At 46.8% G+C, this 18,048-nt stretch overlaps 5 non-coding genes across 5 annotated transcripts; all 5 read right to left on the bottom strand.

Annotated features, from left to right (window-relative positions):
• Positions 1–1,384: 1,384 nt before the first annotated feature.
• On the bottom strand, positions 1,385–1,456 carry trnag-ucc (transfer RNA glycine (anticodon UCC)). The gene has a single exon. It is a non-coding gene; the product is annotated as a tRNA-Gly (tRNA).
• Positions 1,457–5,053: 3,597 nt separating this feature from the next.
• Positions 5,054–5,125, bottom strand: trnag-ucc (transfer RNA glycine (anticodon UCC)). The gene has a single exon. It is a non-coding gene; the product is annotated as a tRNA-Gly (tRNA).
• Positions 5,126–8,714: 3,589 nt separating this feature from the next.
• Positions 8,715–8,786, bottom strand: trnag-ucc (transfer RNA glycine (anticodon UCC)). The gene has a single exon. It is a non-coding gene; the product is annotated as a tRNA-Gly (tRNA).
• Positions 8,787–12,408: 3,622 nt separating this feature from the next.
• trnag-ucc (transfer RNA glycine (anticodon UCC)) lies at positions 12,409–12,480 on the bottom strand. The gene has a single exon. It is a non-coding gene; the product is annotated as a tRNA-Gly (tRNA).
• A 3,624-nt stretch (positions 12,481–16,104) lies between these two features.
• Positions 16,105–16,176, bottom strand: trnag-ucc (transfer RNA glycine (anticodon UCC)). The gene has a single exon. It is a non-coding gene; the product is annotated as a tRNA-Gly (tRNA).
• Between the last annotated feature and the right edge of the window lie 1,872 nt (positions 16,177–18,048).

Raw genomic sequence — 18,048 nt, 5'->3', positions numbered from 1 at the left:
TGTGGAAGTGTTTGAGTGAGTTTATGAGAGAGAGCTTGTGTTTGAGAGAGGGTATGCATGTGTGTGTGGGTCGGTAGGAGTGTGCTTTTGTGTGTGTGCGTGTACTTGTGTAGTGTCCGTGAAATAGTATACAGTGCAGTGTTGTCACGTGTCGTGTGACATGAACCAAAGTGCCCAGTTAAAGTCATCCCCATGGGTACCGAACTTGACTATCAGCCTCTGCTTGGCCACTTTGCATTGTTGGCTGTCCCATAGTCTGCCTTGGAGGATTGTCACCCAGCGGTCCGAGACCGAAAGGCACAGAGCGCTGAAGTGCTCTCCGACTGGGAGGCTAGAACCAGTCTGACTCAAGATTGGGACACAGACAGACTTTAACCTCACACCTTTAATGCATTGTCTGAGCTGAGATGGCATCTCTTGTTAGACAACCTGAAGTTATCTCGACAACGTAACTTTGAAAAGGTTCTGAGGTTCTTATATTAAAGAACGGAAACTAGTAAACCCATTATAAAAGATGAAAGGCTTAACCTAAATGTGTTTAATATATCATTTCAGCTGCATTAAACTGTAATCCTTTTGCTATAAATACTGCGTCTTATGGTCCTTCTTATCATCAGGTTGATCTACATCGGATACACTCCATCCATTCTTTATCCTTCAAAGAAAATCAGTCACCTTCATCAGACACTACCTTCCCTTAACAAATCCATGATGACGATATCGGATGATGACGTGGAGGAGCCTGTGGTGGACTGGGGAGGACAAAGTTCAAAATCACACAATACCAGGTTATCGTCCAAGTAGCTTTCGGAGCACTCCTAAAACTAGTGCTTCCAAGTAAAGCTGTTGGACTGTAATCTGGTGTTGTGTGATTTTTAACTTTATCCTGGATTAAACTTTCACTCACTCTGTGGTCACTTCTATCATCTCTCAGAGTTTTATCGAATCATTTTCTCATACTGGAAATATAAAAGCAGCTGGTGTCCACTCCTCCTATTTCTGACCTGCACCTAAAACAATAACATCACCGATTCGATATGAGAAATAACGTTGTTTGGATATTTGTGAACTGTCCACCCACATTTCACTTGATATTAGGCTGTAGTTCACAAAAAACAAAATGAGAGTAATGTTGAAATGAGTGAAATCCGGAAACATTTCTTTCGAAATAAGATAGAAAACCTAGGAATTCTGCCATGACTCGTGTTTCTTTGAACCGTGTTCGACTTGACTCCTTAATCCTCCTGGGGACATCCTCAACTTCAAAGTTGTGTCTGCACTCCAGAGGTCTGGCAGACTCAATGTGATGTGCAGACGGAGGTGTTTCATTCCCACTGAATCGATCGGCTCTTTTGGTTGTGGAGTGGTGTTAAAATGCACTGCTTGCGATGGCCGGGAATCGAACCCGGGTCAACTGCTTGGAAGGCAGCTATGCTCACCACTATACCACCATCGCTACAGGCTGAAGCGCTCTAGAAATCAGCTGATGTGCCATAATAGTTCTTGACTCGAAATTTCGTTGTTGTTTTGTTGGAAATTTAGCAGTGAAATATTAGAATTGAGAAGTCATCAAAGACCGAGTTTTACTGAGTGGATCGGTCTCCTGATGCCCCGCCTCACTTTTTAATACACACAAAGCAGCATTTCGGATTTCTCATCATCTGAAATCAATCAATAACAGAAATAGCACGAAAATCCCAGGGCAACCCTGGAACGATCACACAATTAAAACTTGTCAAGTTCTCAGAAAGGTTCACCGGACCGAAACGTGAACTCTGATTTCTCTTCATACAGCTTTACCACCGACTTCGGGTTTGGTTTCTGATTTACAGCGTAGACATAGTCATCGAGATAGAGATGTGCAGCTCGGAAACAGACCCTTCGGTCCAACCTGCCCATGCCGACCAGATATCCCAACCCAATCTAGTCCCACCTGCCAGCACCCGGCCCATATCCTTCCAAACCCTTCCTATTCATATACCCATCCAAATGCCTGGAAAATGTTGCAATTGTACCAGCCTCCGCCACTTCCTCTGGCAGCTCATTCCACACACGTACCACCCTCTGGATGAAAGCGTTGACCCTTTGGTCGCTTTTATATCTTTCGCCTCTCACACTAAACCTATGCCCTCTAGTTCTGGACTCCCCGACCCCAGGGAAAAGACTTTGTCTATTTATCCTATCCATGCCCCACGTAATTCTGCAGTTCTTTCAGTTTCTAAAACTTCTCAAGAGTTTTCTTAGAAAACAAAAACGGCAAAAACAGAGGAACCATTAGACTGAGGCCACGCTGCAGTAATTGTGGAGAGGAGGGAATTCCGGGTAACAGTTCGGGAAGCAGAACCCTCTCGAGGAATATGTATTAATTTGAAGTTCGATCCCGTTGATAGATTTGCAGGTTTCTCTTTTACTTTGTAGAAGAGGGGGAGGTGTCAGTCAGCAGTAAGGGGTTTTCACAGGAGGGCATGATTTGGAGATGCCAGTGTTGGACTGGGGTATAGAAAGTTAAAAATCACACAACACCAGGTTATAGACCAACAGGTTTAATTGGAAGCACTAGCTTTCGGAGCGCTGCTCCTTCATCAGGTGGTTGTCCGCAATCTAGAGCTTCCAATTAAATCTGTTGGACTATAACCTGGTGTTGTGTGATGTTTAACTTCACAGCAAGAGGTAGTCATGGGCAGCTGTTTAGTGAAGGTCGCTTCCACTGATGTGGGAAGGCAGTGCACGCAAAACCCTCCCTGCCCTAGATAGGTAACCTGAACCAAGATGGGCTTTCCAAGGTCAGGGGGTGCAGAGTGCTGAGGCCGCTGTCATCATTTAGTTCCCATGGGTCCCAAGTCCTTGGGATGCCGTGGCGCCTTAATGATGAATGGGATTGTGTGCAACCGAGACAGGGTCGTGGCAGAACAGTGTCGAGAGTGTGTTGCTGGAAACGCACAGCAGGGAAATCGATGTTTCGGGCTCCAGCATCTACAGACCTCCCTGTCTCCGAGCAGAACAGTGTTATCCGCTCAGGTTTAAGCAGAACGTCCGCAGCTACTCCTGCGGTTCCAACGAAACACAAAGCGCTATCCGGGAAGGCAAACGTAGGGGGTGGGGTCAGCAAGCACAGCGTAGGGTGATCCCGGTTCGTGAGGGGAAAAAGAAAACGTAGTGCGGTGAAATTGACATAGGAAGTGAAATTGACAAAGGACGTGAAATTGACATTGTCAGAGCAAACCTGCGCAGGAAGGAGGTAGAGCGTCATGGAGGGGCGGTGGGCAAGATGGAAAGGACGGGGTCAAGGGAGGGCACAGACGGCTGTGTAAGGGCATGAGCAAGTGTTACCCTTCATGGTGTCGTGGGGGGATGAAGATCGGGTCTGCAGGCAATGATAGTCTCCAGCTGAGAGTCGTGAGAACCCGGAATCAGTGTGTGTGGGGGGGGCGGGGGGGACTGTGTGTGTGTGTGTGTGTATATGTGTGTGTGTGTGTGTGTGTGTCTGCGTGTGTGGGTGCATGCGTGTGTGTGTGGGTGCATGTGTGGGTGTGTGTGGCTGTGTGTGTGTGTGTCTGTGTGTGTGTGTATGCATGTAGGGATATGCGGGTGTGTGAGAGTGTGTGTAGGTGCATGTGTGTGAGTGTACTGGGGTATCAATTTGTGAGAATGTGCGTGAGTGGCTGTGAATGTGGAAGTGTTTGAGTGAGTTTATGAGAGAGAGCTTGTGTTTGAGAGAGGGTATGCATGTGTGTGTGGGTCGGTAGGAGTGTGCTTTTGTGTGTGTGCGTGTACTTGTGTAGTGTCCGTGAAATAGTATACAGTGCAGTGTTGTCACGTGTCGTGTGACATGAACCAAAGTGCCCAGTTAAAGTCATCCCCATGGGTACCGAACTTGACTATCAGCCTCTGCTTGGCCACTTTGCATTGTTGGCTGTCCCATAGTCTGCCTTGCAGGATTGTCACCCAGGGGTCCGAGACCGAAAGGCACAGAGCGCTGAAGTGCTCTCCGACTGGGAGGCTAGAACCAGTCTGACTCAAGATTGGGACACAGACAGACTTTAACCTCACACCTTTAATGCATTGTCTGAGCTGAGATGGCATCTCTTGTTAGACAACCTGAAGTTATCTCGACAACGTAACTTTGAAAAGGTTCTGAGGTTCTTATATTAAAGAACGGAAACTAGTAAACCCATTATAAAAGATGAAAGGCTTAACCTAAATGTGTTTAATATATCATTTCAGCTGCATTAAACTGTAATCCTTTTGCTATAAATACTGCGTCTTATGGTCCTTCTTATCATCAGGTTGATCTACATCGGATACACTCCATCCATTCTTTATCCTTCAAAGAAAATCAGTCACCTTCATCAGACACTACCTTCCCTTAACAAATCCATGATGACTATCTCGGATGATGACGTGGAGGAGCCTGTGGTGGACTGGGGAGGACAAAGTTCAAAATCACACAATACCAGGTTATCGTCCAAGTAGCTTTCGGAGCACTCCTAAAACTAGTGCTTCCAAGTAAAGCTGTTGGACTGTAATCTGGTGTTGTGTGATTTTTAACTTTATCCTGGATTAAACTTTCACTCACTGTGTGGTCACTTCTATCATCTCTCAGAGTTTTATCGAATCATTTTCTCATACTGGAAATATAAAAGCAGCTGGTGTCCACTCCTCCTATTTCTGACCTGCACCTAAAACAATAACATCACCGATTCGATATGAGAAATAACGTTGTTTGGATATTTGTGAACTGTCCACCCACATTTCACTTGATATTAGGCTGTAGTTCACAAAAAATAAAATGAGAGTAATGTTGAAATGAGTGAAATCCGGAAACATTTCTTTCGAAATAAGATGGAAAACCAAGGAATTCTGGCATGACTCGTGTTTCTTTGAACCGTGTTCGACTTGACTCCTTAATCCTCCTGGGGACATCCTCAACTTCAAAGTTGTGTCTGCACTCCAGAGGTCTGGCAGACTCAATGTGATGTGCAGACGGAGGTGTTTCATTCCCACTGAATCGATCGGCTCTTTTGGTTGTGGAGTGGTGTTAAAACACACTGCTTGCGATGGCCGGGAATCGAACCCGGGTCAACTGCTTGGAAGGCAGCTATGCTCACCACTATACCACCATCGCTACAGGCTGAAGCGCTCTAGAAATCAGCTGATGTGCCATAATAGTTCTTGACTCGAAATTTCGTTGTTGTTTTGTTGGAAATTTTGCAGTGAAATATTAGAATTGAGAAGTCATCAAAGACCGAGTTTTACTGAGTGGATCGGTCTCCTGATGCCCCGCCTCACTTTTTAATACACACAAAGCAGCATTTCGGATTTCTCATCATCTGAAATCAATCAATAACAGAAATAGCACGAAAATCCCAGGGCAACCCTGGAACGATCACACAATTAAAACTTGTCAAGTTCTCAGAAAGGTTCACCGGACCGAAACGTCAACTCTGATTTCTCTTCATACAGCTTTACCACCGACTTCGGGTTTGGTTTCTGATTTACAGCGTAGACATAGTCATCGAGATAGAGATGTGCAGCTCGGAAACAGACCCTTCGGTCCAACCTGCCCATGCCGACCAGATATCCCAACCCAATCTAGTCCCACCTGCCAGCACCCGGCCCATATCCTTCCAAACCCTTCCTATTCATATACCCATCCAAATGCCTGGAAAATGTTGCAATTGTACCAGCCTCCGCCACTTCCTCTGGCAGCTCATTCCACACACGTACCACCCTCTAGATGAAAGCGTTGACCCTTTGGTCGCTTTTATATCTTTCGCCTCTCACACTAAACCTATGCCCTCTAGTTCTGGACTCCCCGACCCCAGGGAAAAGACTTTGTCTATTTATCCTATCCATGCCCCACGTAATTCTGCAGTTCATTCAGTTTCTAAAACTTCTCAAGAGTTTTCTTAGAAAACAAAAACGGCAAAAACAGAGGAACCATTAGACTGAGGCCACGCTGCAGTAATTGTGGAGAGGAGGGAATTCCGGGTAACAGTTCGGGAAGCAGAACCCTCTCGAGGAATATGTATTAATTTGAAGTTCGATCCCGTTGATAGATTTGCAGGTTTCTCTTTTACTTTGTAGAAGAGGGGGAGGTGTCAGTCAGCAGTAAGGGGTTTTCACAGGAGGGCATGATTTGGAGATGCCAGTGTTGGACTGGGGTATAGAAAGTTAAAAATCACACAACACCAGGTTATAGACCAACAGGTTTAATTGGAAGCACTAGCTTTCGGAGCGCTGCTCCTTCATCAGGTGGTTGTCCGAAATCTAGAGCTTCCAATTAAATCTGTTGGACTATAACCTGGTGTTGTGTGATGTTTAACTTCACAGCAAGGGGTAGTCATGGGCAGCTGTTTAGTGAAGGTCGCTTCCACTGATGTGGGAAGGCAGTGCACGCAAAACCCTCCCTGCCCTAGATAGGTAACCTGAACCAAGATGGGCTTTCCAAGGTCAGGGGGTGCAGAGTGCTGAGGCCGCTGTCATCATTTAGTTCCCATGGGTCCCAAGTCCTTGGGATGCCGTGGCGCCTTAATGATGAATGGGATTGTGTGCAACCGAGACAGGGTCGTGGCAGAACAGTGTCGAGAGTGTGTTGCTGGAAACGCACAGCAGGGAAATCGATGTTTCGGGCTCCAGCATCTACAGACCTCCCTGTCTCCGAGCAGAACAGTGTTATCCGCTCAGGTTTAAGCAGAACGTCCGCAGCTACTCCTGCGGTTCCAACGAAACACAAAGCGCTATCCGGGAAGGCAAACGTAGGGGGTGGGGTCAGCAAGCACAGCGTAGGGTGATCCCGGTTCGTGAGGGGAAAAAGAAAACGTAGTGCGGTGAAATTGACATAGGAAGTGAAATTGACAAAGGACGTGAAATTGACATTGTCAGAGCAAACCTGCGCAGGAAGGAGGTAGAGCGTCATGGAGGGGCGGTGGGCAAGATGGAAAGGACGGGGTCAAGGGAGGGCACAGACGGCTGTGTAAGGGCATGAGCAAGTGTTACCCTTCATGGTGTCGTGGGGGGATGAAGGTCGGGTCTGCAGGCAATGATAGTCTCCAGCTGAGAGTCGTGAGAACCCGGAATCAGTGTGTGTGGGGGGGGCGGGGGGGACTGTGTGTGTGTGTGTGTGTATATGTGTGTGTGTGTGTGTGTGTGTGTGGGTGCATGTGTGTGTGTGTGGGTGCATGTGTGGGTGTGTGTGGCTGTGTGTGTGTGTGTCTGTGTGTGTGTGTATGCATGTAGGGATATGCGGGTGTGTGAGAGTGTGTGTAGGTGCATGTGTGTGAGTGTACTGGGGTATCAATTTGTGAGAATGTGCGTGAGTGGCTGTGAATGTGGAAGTGTTTGAGTGAGTTTATGAGAGAGAGCTTGTGTTTGAGAGAGGGTATGCATGTGTGTGTGGGTCGGTAGGAGTGTGCTTTTGTGTGTGTGCGTGTACTTGTGTAGTGTCCGTGAAATAGTATACAGTGCAGTGTTGTCACGTGTCGTGTGACATGAACCAAAGTGCCCAGTTAAAGTCATCCCCATGGGTACCGAACTTGACTATCAGCCTCTGCTTGGCCACTTTGCATTGTTGGCTGTCCCATAGTCTGCCTTGGAGGATTGTCACCCAGGGGTCCGAGACCGAAAGGCACAGAGCGCTGAAGTGCTCTCCGACTGGGAGGCTAGAACCAGTCTGACTCAAGATTGGGACACAGACAGACTTTAACCTCACACCTTTAATGCATTGTCTGAGCTGAGATGGCATCTCTTGTTAGACAACCTGAAGTTATCTCGACAACGTAACTTTGAAAAGGTTCTGAGGTTCTTATATTAAAGAACGGAAACTAGTAAACCCATTATAAAAGATGAAAGGCTTAACCTAAATGTGTTTAATATATCATTTCAGCTGCATTAAACTGTAATCCTTTTGCTATAAATACTGCGTCTTATGGTCCTTCTTATCATCAGGTTGATCTACATCGGATACACTCCATCCATTCTTTATCCTTCAAAGAAAATCAGTCACCTTCATCAGACACTACCTTCCCTTAACAAATCCATGATGACGATATCGGATGATGACGTGGAGGAGCCTGTGGTGGACTGGGGAGGACAAAGTTCAAAATCACACAATACCAGGTTATCGTCCAAGTAGCTTTCGGAGCACTCCTAAAACTAGTGCTTCCAAGTAAAGCTGTTGGACTGTAATCTGGTGTTGTGTGATTTTTAACTTTATCCTGGATTAAACTTTCACTCGCTGTGTGGTCACTTCTATCATCTCTCAGAGTTTTATCGAATCATTTTCTCATACTGGAAATATAAAAGCAGCTGGTGTCCACTCCTCCTATTTCTGACCTGCACCTAAAACAATAACATCACCGATTCGATATGAGAAATAACGTTGTTTGGATATTTGTGAACTGTCCACCCACATTTCACTTGATATTAGGCTGTAGTTCACAAAAAACAAAATGAGAGTAATGTTGAAATGAGTGAAATCCGGAAACATTTCTTTCGAAATAAGATGGAAAACCAAGGAATTCTGCCATGACTCGTGTTTCTTTGAACCGTGTTCGACTTGACTCCTTAATCCTCCTGGGGACATCCTCAACTTCAAAGTTGTGTCTGCACTCCAGAGGTCTGGCAGACTCAATGTGATGTGCAGACGGAGGTGTTTCATTCCCACTGAATCGATCGGCTCTTTTGGTTGTGGAGTGGTGTTAAAATGCACTGCTTGCGATGGCCGGGAATTGAACCCGGGTCAACTGCTTGGAAGGCAGCTATGCTCACCACTATACCACCATCGCTACAGGCTGAAGCGCTCTAGAAATCAGCTGATGTGCCATAATAGTTCTTGACTCGAAATTTCGTTGTTGTTTTGTTGGAAATTTTGCAGTGAAATATTAGAATTGAGAAGTCATCAAAGACCGAGTTTTACTGAGTGGATCGGTCTCCTGATGCCCCGCCTCACTTTTTAATACACACAAAGCAGCATTTCGGATTTCTCATCATCTGAAATCAATCAATAACAGAAATAGCACGAAAATCCCAGGGCAACCCTGGAACGATCACACAATTAAAACTTGTCAAGTTCTCAGAAAGGTTCACCGGACCGAAACGTGAACTCTGATTTCTCTTCATACAGCTTTACCACCGACTTCGGGTTTGGTTTCTGATTTACAGCGTAGACATAGTCATCGAGATAGAGATGTGCAGCTCGGAAACAGACCCTTCGGTCCAACCTGCCCATGCCGACCAGATATCCCAACCCAATCTAGTCCCACCTGCCAGCACCCGGCCCATATCCTTCCAAACCCTTCCTATTCATATACCCATCCAAATGCCTGGAAAATGTTGCAATTGTACCAGCCTCCGCCACTTCCTCTGGCAGCTCATTCCACACACGTACCACCCTCTGGATGAAAGCGTTGACCCTTTGGTCGCTTTTATATCTTTCGCCTCTCACACTAAACCTATCCCCTCTAGTTCTGGACTCCCCGACCCCAGGGAAAAGACTTTGTCTATTTATCCTATCCATGCCCCACATAATTCTGCAGTTCTTTCAGTTTCTAAAACTTCTCAAGAGTTTTCTTAGAAAACAAAAACGGCAAAAACAGAGGAACCATTAGACTGAGGCCACGCTGCAGTAATTGTGGAGAGGAGGGAATTCCGGGTAACAGTTCGGGAAGCAGAACCCTCTCGAGGAATATGTATTAATTTGAAGTTCGATCCCGTTGATAGATTTGCAGGTTTCTCTTTTACTTTGTAGAAGAGGGGGAGGTGTCAGTCAGCAGTAAGGGGTTTTCACAGGAGGGCATGATTTGGAGATGCCAGTGTTGGACTGGGGTATAGAAAGTTAAAAATCACACAACACCAGGTTATAGACCAACAGGTTTAATTGGAAGCACTAGCTTTCGGAGCGCTGCTCCTTCATCAGGTGGTTGTCCGCAATCTAGAGCTTCCAATTAAATCTGTTGGACTATAACCTGGTGTTGTGTGATGTTTAACTTCACAGCAAGGGGTAGTCATGGGCAGCTGTTTAGTGAAGGTCGCTTCCACTGATGTGGGAAGGCAGTGCACGCAAAACCCTCCCTGCCCTAGATAGGTAACCTGAACCAAGATGGGCTTTCCAAGGTCAGGGGGTGCAGAGTGCTGAGGCCGCTGTCATCATTTAGTTCCCATGGGTCCCAAGTCCTTGGGATGCCGTGGCGCCTTAATGATGAATGGGATTGTGTGCAACCGAGACAGGGTCGTGGCAGAACAGTGTCGAGAGTGTGTTGCTGGAAACGCACAGCAGGGAAATCGATGTTTCGGGCTCCAGCATCTACAGACCTCCCTGTCTCCGAGCAGAACAGTGTTATCCGCTCAGGTTTAAGCAGAACGTCCGCAGCTACTCCTGCGGTTCCAACGAAACACAAAGCGCTATCCGGGAAGGCAAACGTAGGGGGTGGGGTCAGCAAGCACAGCGTAGGGTGATCCCGGTTCGTGAGGGGAAAAAGAAAACGTAGTGCGGTGAAATTGACATAGGAAGTGAAATTGACAAAGGACGTGAAATTGACATTGTCAGAGCAAACCTGCGCAGGAAGGAGGTAGAGCGTCATGGAGGGGCGGTGGGCAAGATGGAAAGGACGGGGTCAAGGGAGGGCACAGACGGCTGTGTAAGGGCATGAGCAAGTGTTACCCTTCATGGTGTCGTGGGGGGATGAAGATCGGGTCTGCAGGCAATGATAGTCTCCAGCTGAGAGTCGTGAGAACCCGGAATCAGTGTGTGTGGGGGGGGGCGGGGGGGACTGTGTGTGTGTGTGTGTGTGTATGTGTGTGTGTGTGTGTGTGTGTGTCTGCGTGTGTGGGTGCATGCGTGTGTGTGTGTAGCTGCATGTGTGTGTGTGTGGGTGCATGTGTGGGTGTGTGTGGCTAAGTGTGTGTGTGTCTGTGTGTGTGTGTATGCATGTAGGGATATGCGGGTGTGTGAGAGTGTGTGTAGGTGCATGTGTGTGAGTGTACTGGGGTATCAATTTGTGAGAATGTGCGTGAGTGGCTGTGAATGTGGAAGTGTTTGAGTGAGTTTATGAGAGAGAGCTTGTGTTTGAGAGAGGGTATGCATGTGTGTGTGGGTCGGTAGGAGTGTGCTTTTGTGTGTGTGCGTGTACTTGTGTAGTGTCCGTGAAATAGTATACAGTGCAGTGTTGTCACGTGTCGTGTGACATGAACCAAAGTGCCCAGTTAAAGTCATCCCCATGGGTACCGAACTTGACTATCAGCCTCTGCTTGGCCACTTTGCATTGTTGGCTGTCCCATAGTCTGCCTTGGAGGATTGTCACCCAGGGGTCCGAGACCGAAAGGCACAGAGCGCTGAAGTGCTCTCCGACTGGGAGGCTAGAACCAGTCTGACTCAAGATTGGGACACAGACAGACTTTAACCTCACACCTTTAATGCATTGTCTGAGCTGAGATGGCATCTCTTGTAAGACAACCTGAAGTTATCTCGACAACGTAACTTTGAAAAGGTTCTGAGGTTCTTATATTAAAGAACGGAAACTAGTAAACCCATTATAAAAGATGAAAGGCTTAACCTAAATGTGTTTAATATATCATTTCAGCTGCATTAAACTGTCATCCTTTTGCTATAAATACTGCGTCTTATGGTCCTTCTTATCATCAGGTTGATCTACATCGGATACACTCCATCCATTCTTTATCCTTCAAAGAAAATCAGTCACCTTCATCAGACACTACCTTCCCTTAACAAATCCATGATGACGATATCGGATGATGACGTGGAGGAGCCTGTGGTGGACTGGGGAGGACAAAGTTCAAAATCACACAATACCAGGTTATCGTCCAAGTAGCTTTTGGAGCACTCCTAAAACTAGTGCTTCCAAGTAAAGCTGTTGGACTGTAATCTGGTGTTGTGTGATTTTTAACTTTATCCTGGATTAAACTTTCACTCACTGTGTGGTCACTTCTATCATCTCTCAGAGTTTTATCGAATCATTTTCTCATACTGGAAATATAAAAGCAGCTGGTGTCCACTCCTCCTATTTCTGACCTGCACCTAAAACAATAACATCACCGATTCGATATGAGAAATAACGTTGTTTGGATATTTGTGAACTGTCCACCCACATTTCACTTGATATTAGGCTGTAGTTCACAAAAAACAAAATGAGAGTAATGTTGAAATGAGTGAAATCCGGAAACATTTCTTTCGAAATAAGATGGAAAACCAAGGAATTCTGCCATGACTCGTGTTTCTTTGAACCGTGTTCGACTTGACTCCTTAATCCTCCTGGGGACATCCTCAACTTCAAAGTTGTGTCTGCACTCCAGAGGTCTGGCAGACTCAATGTGATGTGCAGACGGAGGTGTTTCATTCCCACTGAATCGATCGGCTCTTTTGGTTGTGGAGTGGTGTTAAAATGCACTGCTTGCGATGGCCGGGAATCGAACCCGGGTCAACTGCTTGGAAGGCAGCTATGCTCACCACTATACCACCATCGCTACAGGCTGAAGCGCTCTAGAAATCAGCTGATGTGCCATAATAGTTCTTGACTCGAAATTTCGTTGTTGTTTTGTTGGAAATTTTGCAGTGAAATATTAGAATTGAGAAGTCATCAAAGACCGAGTTTTACTGAGTGGATCGGTCTCCTGATGCCCCGCCTCACTTTTTAATACACACAAAGCAGCATTTCGGATTTCTCATCATCTGAAATCAATCAATAACAGAAATAGCACGAAAATCCCAGGGCAACCCTGGAACGATCACACAATTAAAACTTGTCAAGTTCTCAGAAAGGTTCACCGGACCGAAACGTCAACTCTGATTTCTCTTCATACAGCTTTACCACCGACTTCGGGTTTGGTTTCTGATTTACAGCGTAGACATAGTCATCGAGATAGAGATGTGCAGCTCGGAAACAGACCCTTCGGTCCAACCTGCCCATGCCGACCAGATATCCCAACCCAATCTAGTCCCACCTGCCAGCACCCGGCCCATATCCTTCCAAACCCTTCCTATTCATATACCCATCCAAATGCCTGGAAAATGTTGCAATTGTACCAGCCTCCGCCACTTCCTCTGGCAGCTCATTCCACACACGTACCACCCTCTGGATGAAAGCGTTGACCCTTTGGTCGCTTTTATATCTTTCGCCTCTCACACTAAACCTATGCCCTCTAGTTCTGGACTCCCCGACCCCAGGGAAAAGACTTTGTCTATTTATCCTATCCATGCCCCACGTAATTCTGCAGTTCTTTCAGTTTCTAAAACTTCTCAAGAGTTTTCTTAGAAAACAAAAACGGCAAAAACAGAGGAACCATTAGACTGAGGCCACGCTGCAGTAATTGTGGAGAGGAGGGAATTCCGGGTAACAGTTCGGGAAGCAGAACCCACTCGAGGAATATGTATTAATTTGAAGTTCGATCCCGTTGATAGATTTGCAGGTTTCTCTTTTACTTTGTAGAAGAGGGGGAGGTGTCAGTCAGCAGTAAGGGGTTTTCACAGGAGGGCATGATTTGGAGATGCCAGTGTTGGACTGGGGTATAGAAAGTTAAAAATCACACAACACCAGGTTATAGACCAACAGGTTTAATTGGAAGCACTAGCTTTCGGAGCGCTGCTCCTTCATCAGGTGGTTGTCCGAAATCTAGAGCTTCCAATTAAATCTGTTGGACTATAACCTGGTGTTGTGTGATGTTTAACTTCACAGCAAGGGGTAGTCATGGGCAGCTGTTTAGTGAAGGTCGCTTCCACTGATGTGGGAAGGCAGTGCACGCAAAACCCTCCCTGCCCTAGATAGGTAACCTGAACCAAGATGGGCTTTCCAAGGTCAGGGGTGCAGAGTGCTGAGGCCGCTGTCATCATTTAGTTCCCATGGGTCCCAAGTCCTTGGGATGCCGTGGCGCCTTAATGATGAATGGGATTGTGTGCAACCGAGACAGGGTCGTGGCAGAACAGTGTCGAGAGTGTGTTGCTGGAAACGCACAGCAGGGAAATCGATGTTTCGGGCTCCAGCATCTACAGACCTCCCTGTCTCCGAGCAGAACAGTGTTATCCGCTCAGGTTTAAGCAGAACGTCCGCAGCTACTCCTGCGGGTCCAACGAAACACAAAGCGCTATCCGGGAAGGCAAACGTAGGGGGTGGGGTCAGCAAGCACAGCGTAGGGTGATCCCGGTTCGTGAGGGGAAAAAGAAAACGTAGTGCGGTGAAATTAACATAGGAAGTGAAATTGACAGAGGACGTGAAATTGACATTGTCAGAGCAAACCTGCGCAGGAAGGAGGGAGAGCGTCATGGAGGGGCGGTGGGCAAGATGGAAAGGACGGGGTCAAGGGAGGGCACAGACGGCAGTGTAAGGGCATGAGCAAGTGTTACCCTTCATGGTGTCGTGGGGGGATGAAGGTCGGGTCTGCAGGCAATGATAGTCTCCAGCTGAGAGTCGTGAGAACCCGGAATCAGTGTGTGTGGGGGGGGGGCGGGGGGGACTGTGTGTGTGTGTGTGTGTATATGTGTGTGTGTGTGTGTGTGTGTGTGTCTCTGCGTGTGTGGGTGCATGCGTGTGTGTGTGGCTGCATGTGTGTGTGTGTGGGTGCATGTGTGGGTGTGTGTGGCTGTGTGTGTGTGTGTCTGTGTGTGTGTGTATGCATGTAGGGATATGCGGGTGTGTGAGAGTGTGTGTAGGTGCATGTGTGTGAGTGTACTGGGGTATCAATTTGTGAGAATGTGCGTGAGTGGCTGTGAATGTGGAAGTGTTTGAGTGAGTTTATGAGAGAGAGCTTGTGTTTGAGAGAGGGTATGCATGTGTGTGTGGGTCGGTAGGAGTGTGCTTTTGTGTGTGTGCGTGTACTTGTGTAGTGTCCGTGAAATAGTATACAGTGCAGTGTTGTCACGTGTCGTGTGACATGAACCAAAGTGCCCAGTTAAAGTCATCCCCATGGGTACCGAACTTGACTATCAGCCTCTGCTTGGCCACTTTGTATTGTTGGCTGTCCCATAGTGTGCCTTGGAGGATTGTCACCCAGGGGTCCGAGACCGAAAGGCACAGAGCGCTGAAGTGCTCTCCGACTGGGAGGCTAGAACCAGTCTGACTCAAGATTGGGACACAGACAGACTTTAACCTCACACCTTTAATGCATTGTCTGAGCTGAGATGGCATCTCTTGTTAGACAACCTGAAGTTATCTCGACAACGTAACTTTGAAAAGGTTCTGAGGTTCTTATATTAAAGAACGGAAACTAGTAAACCCATTATAAAAGATGAAAGGCTTAACCTAAATGTGTTTAATATATCATTTCAGCTGCATTAAACTGTAATCCTTTTGCTATAAATACTGCGTCTTATGGTCCTTCTTATCATCAGGTTGATCTACATCGGATACACTCCATCCATTCTTTATCCTTCAAAGAAAATCAGTCACCTTCATCAGACACTACCTTCCCTTAACAAATCCATGATGACTATATCGGATGATGACGTGGAGGAGCCTGTGGTGGACTGGGGAGGACAAAGTTCAAAATCACACAATACCAGGTTATCGTCCAAGTAGCTTTCGGAGCACTCCTAAAACTAGTGCTTCCAAGTAAAGCTGTTGGACTGTAATCTGGTGTTGTGTGATTTTTAACTTTATCCTGGATTAAACTTTCACTCACTGTGTGGTCACTTCTATCATCTCTCAGAGTTTTATCGAATCATTTTCTCATACTGGAAATATAAAAGCAGCTGGTGTCCACTCCTCCTATATCTGACCTGCACCTAAAACAATAACATTACCGATTCGATATGAGAAATAACGTTGTTTGGATATTTGTGAACTGTCCACCCACATTTCACTTGATATTAGGCTGTAGTTCACAAAAAACAAAATGAGAGTAATGTTGAAATGAGTGAAATCCGGAAACATTTCTTTCGAAATAAGATGGAAAACCCATGAATTCTGCCATGACTCGTGTTTCTTTGAACCGTGCTCGACTTGACTCCTTAATCCTCCTGGGGACATCCTCAACTTCAAAGTTGTGTCTGCACTCCAGAGGTCTGGCAGACTCAATGTGATGTGCAGACGGAGGTGTTTCATTCCCACTGAATCGATCGGCTCTTTTGGTTGTGGAGTGGTGTTAAAATGCACTGCTTGCGATGGCCGGGAATCGAACCCGGGTCAACTGCTTGGAAGGCAGCTATGCTCACCACTATACCACCATCGCTACAGGCTGAAGCGCTCTAGAAATCAGCTGATGTGCCATAATAGTTCTTGACTCGAAATTTCGTTGTTGTTTTGTTGGAAATTTTGCAGTGAAATATTAGAATTGAGAAGTCATCAAAGACCGAGTTTTACTGAGTGGATCGGTCTCCTGATGCCCCGCCTCACTTTTTAATACACACAAAGCAGCATTTCGGATTTCTCATCATCTGAAATCAATCAATAACAGAAATAGCACGAAAATCCCAGGGCAACCCTGGAACGATCACACAATTAAAACTTGTCAAGTTCTCAGAAAGGTTCACCGGACCGAAACGTGAACTCTGATTTCTCTTCATACAGCTTTACCACCGACTTCGGGTTTGGTTTCTGATTTACAGCGTAGACATAGTCATCGAGATCGAGATGTACAGCTCGGAAACAGACCCTTCGGTCCAACCTGCCCATGCCGACCAGATATCCCAACCCAATCTAGTCCCACCTGCCAGCACCCGGCCCATATCCTTCCAAACCCTTCCTCTTCATATACCCATCCAAATGCCTGGAAAATGTTGCAATTGTACCAGCCTCCGCCACTTCCTCTGGCAGCTCATTCCACACACGTACCACCCTCTGGATGAAAGCGTTGACCCTTTGGTCGCTTTTATATCTTTCGCCTCTCACACTAAACCTATGCCCTCTAGTTCTGGACTCCCCGACTCCAGGGAAAAGACTTTGTCTATTAATCCTATCCATGCCCCACATAATTCTGCAGTTCTTTCAGTATCTAAAACTTCTCAAGAGTTTTCTTAGAAAACAAAAACGGCAAAAACAGAGGAACCATTAGACTGAGGCCACGCTGCAGGAATTTGTGAGAGGAGGGAATTCCGGGTAACAGTTCGGGAAGCAGAACCCTCTCGAGGAATATGTATTAATTTGAAGTTCGATCCCGTTGATAGATTTGCAGGTTTCTCTTTTACTTTGTAGAAGAGGGGGAGGTGTCAGTCAGCAGTAAGGGGTTTTCACAGGAGGGCATGATTTGGAGATGCCAGTGTTGGACTGGGGTATAGAAAGTTAAAAATCACACAACACCAGGTTATAGACCAACAGGTTTAATTGGAAGCACTAGCTTTCGGAGCGCTGCTCCTTCATCAGGTGGTTGTCCGAAATCTAGAGCTTCCAATTAAATCTGTTGGACTATAACCTGGTGTTATGTGATGTTTAACTTCACAGCAAGGGGTAGTCATGGGCAGCTGTTTAGTGAAGGTCGCTTCCACTGATGTGGGAAGGCAGTGCACGCAAAACCCTCCCTGCCCTAGATAGGTAACCTGAACCAAGATGGGCTTTCCAAGGTCAGGGGGTGCAGAGTGCTGAGGCCGCTGTCATCATTTAATTCCCATGGGTCCCAAGTCCTTGGGATGCCGTGGCGCCTTAATGATGAATGGGATTGTGTGCAACCGAGACAGGGTCGTGGCAGAACAGTGTCGAGAGTGTGTTGCTGGAAACGCACAGCAGGGAAATCGATGTTTCGGGCTCCAGCATCTACAGACCTCCCTGTCTCCGAGCAGAACAGTGTTATCCGCTCAGGTTTCAGCAGAACGTCCGCAGCTACTCCTGCGGGTCCAACGAAACACAAAGCGCTATCCGGGAAGGCAAACGTAGGTGGTGGGGTCAGCCAGCACAGCGTAGGGTGATCCCGGTTCGTGAGGGGAAAAAGAAAACGTAGTGCGGTGAAATTAACATAGGAAGTGAAATTGACAAAGGACGTGAAATTGACATTGTCAGAGCAAACCTGCGCAGGAAGGAGGTAGAGCGTCATGGAGGGGCGGTGGGCAAGATGGAAAGGACGGGGTCAAGGGAGGGCACAGACGGCAGTGTAAGGGCATGAGCAAGTGTT

The sequence above is a fragment of the Chiloscyllium punctatum genome, chromosome 15 (assembly GCF_047496795.1).
Source record: "Chiloscyllium punctatum isolate Juve2018m chromosome 15, sChiPun1.3, whole genome shotgun sequence".
NCBI classification, from domain to species: domain Eukaryota; kingdom Metazoa; phylum Chordata; class Chondrichthyes; order Orectolobiformes; family Hemiscylliidae; genus Chiloscyllium; species Chiloscyllium punctatum.
Note: the sequence above shows the minus strand (reverse complement) of the source record. Positions and strands in the feature narration are given on the sequence as shown.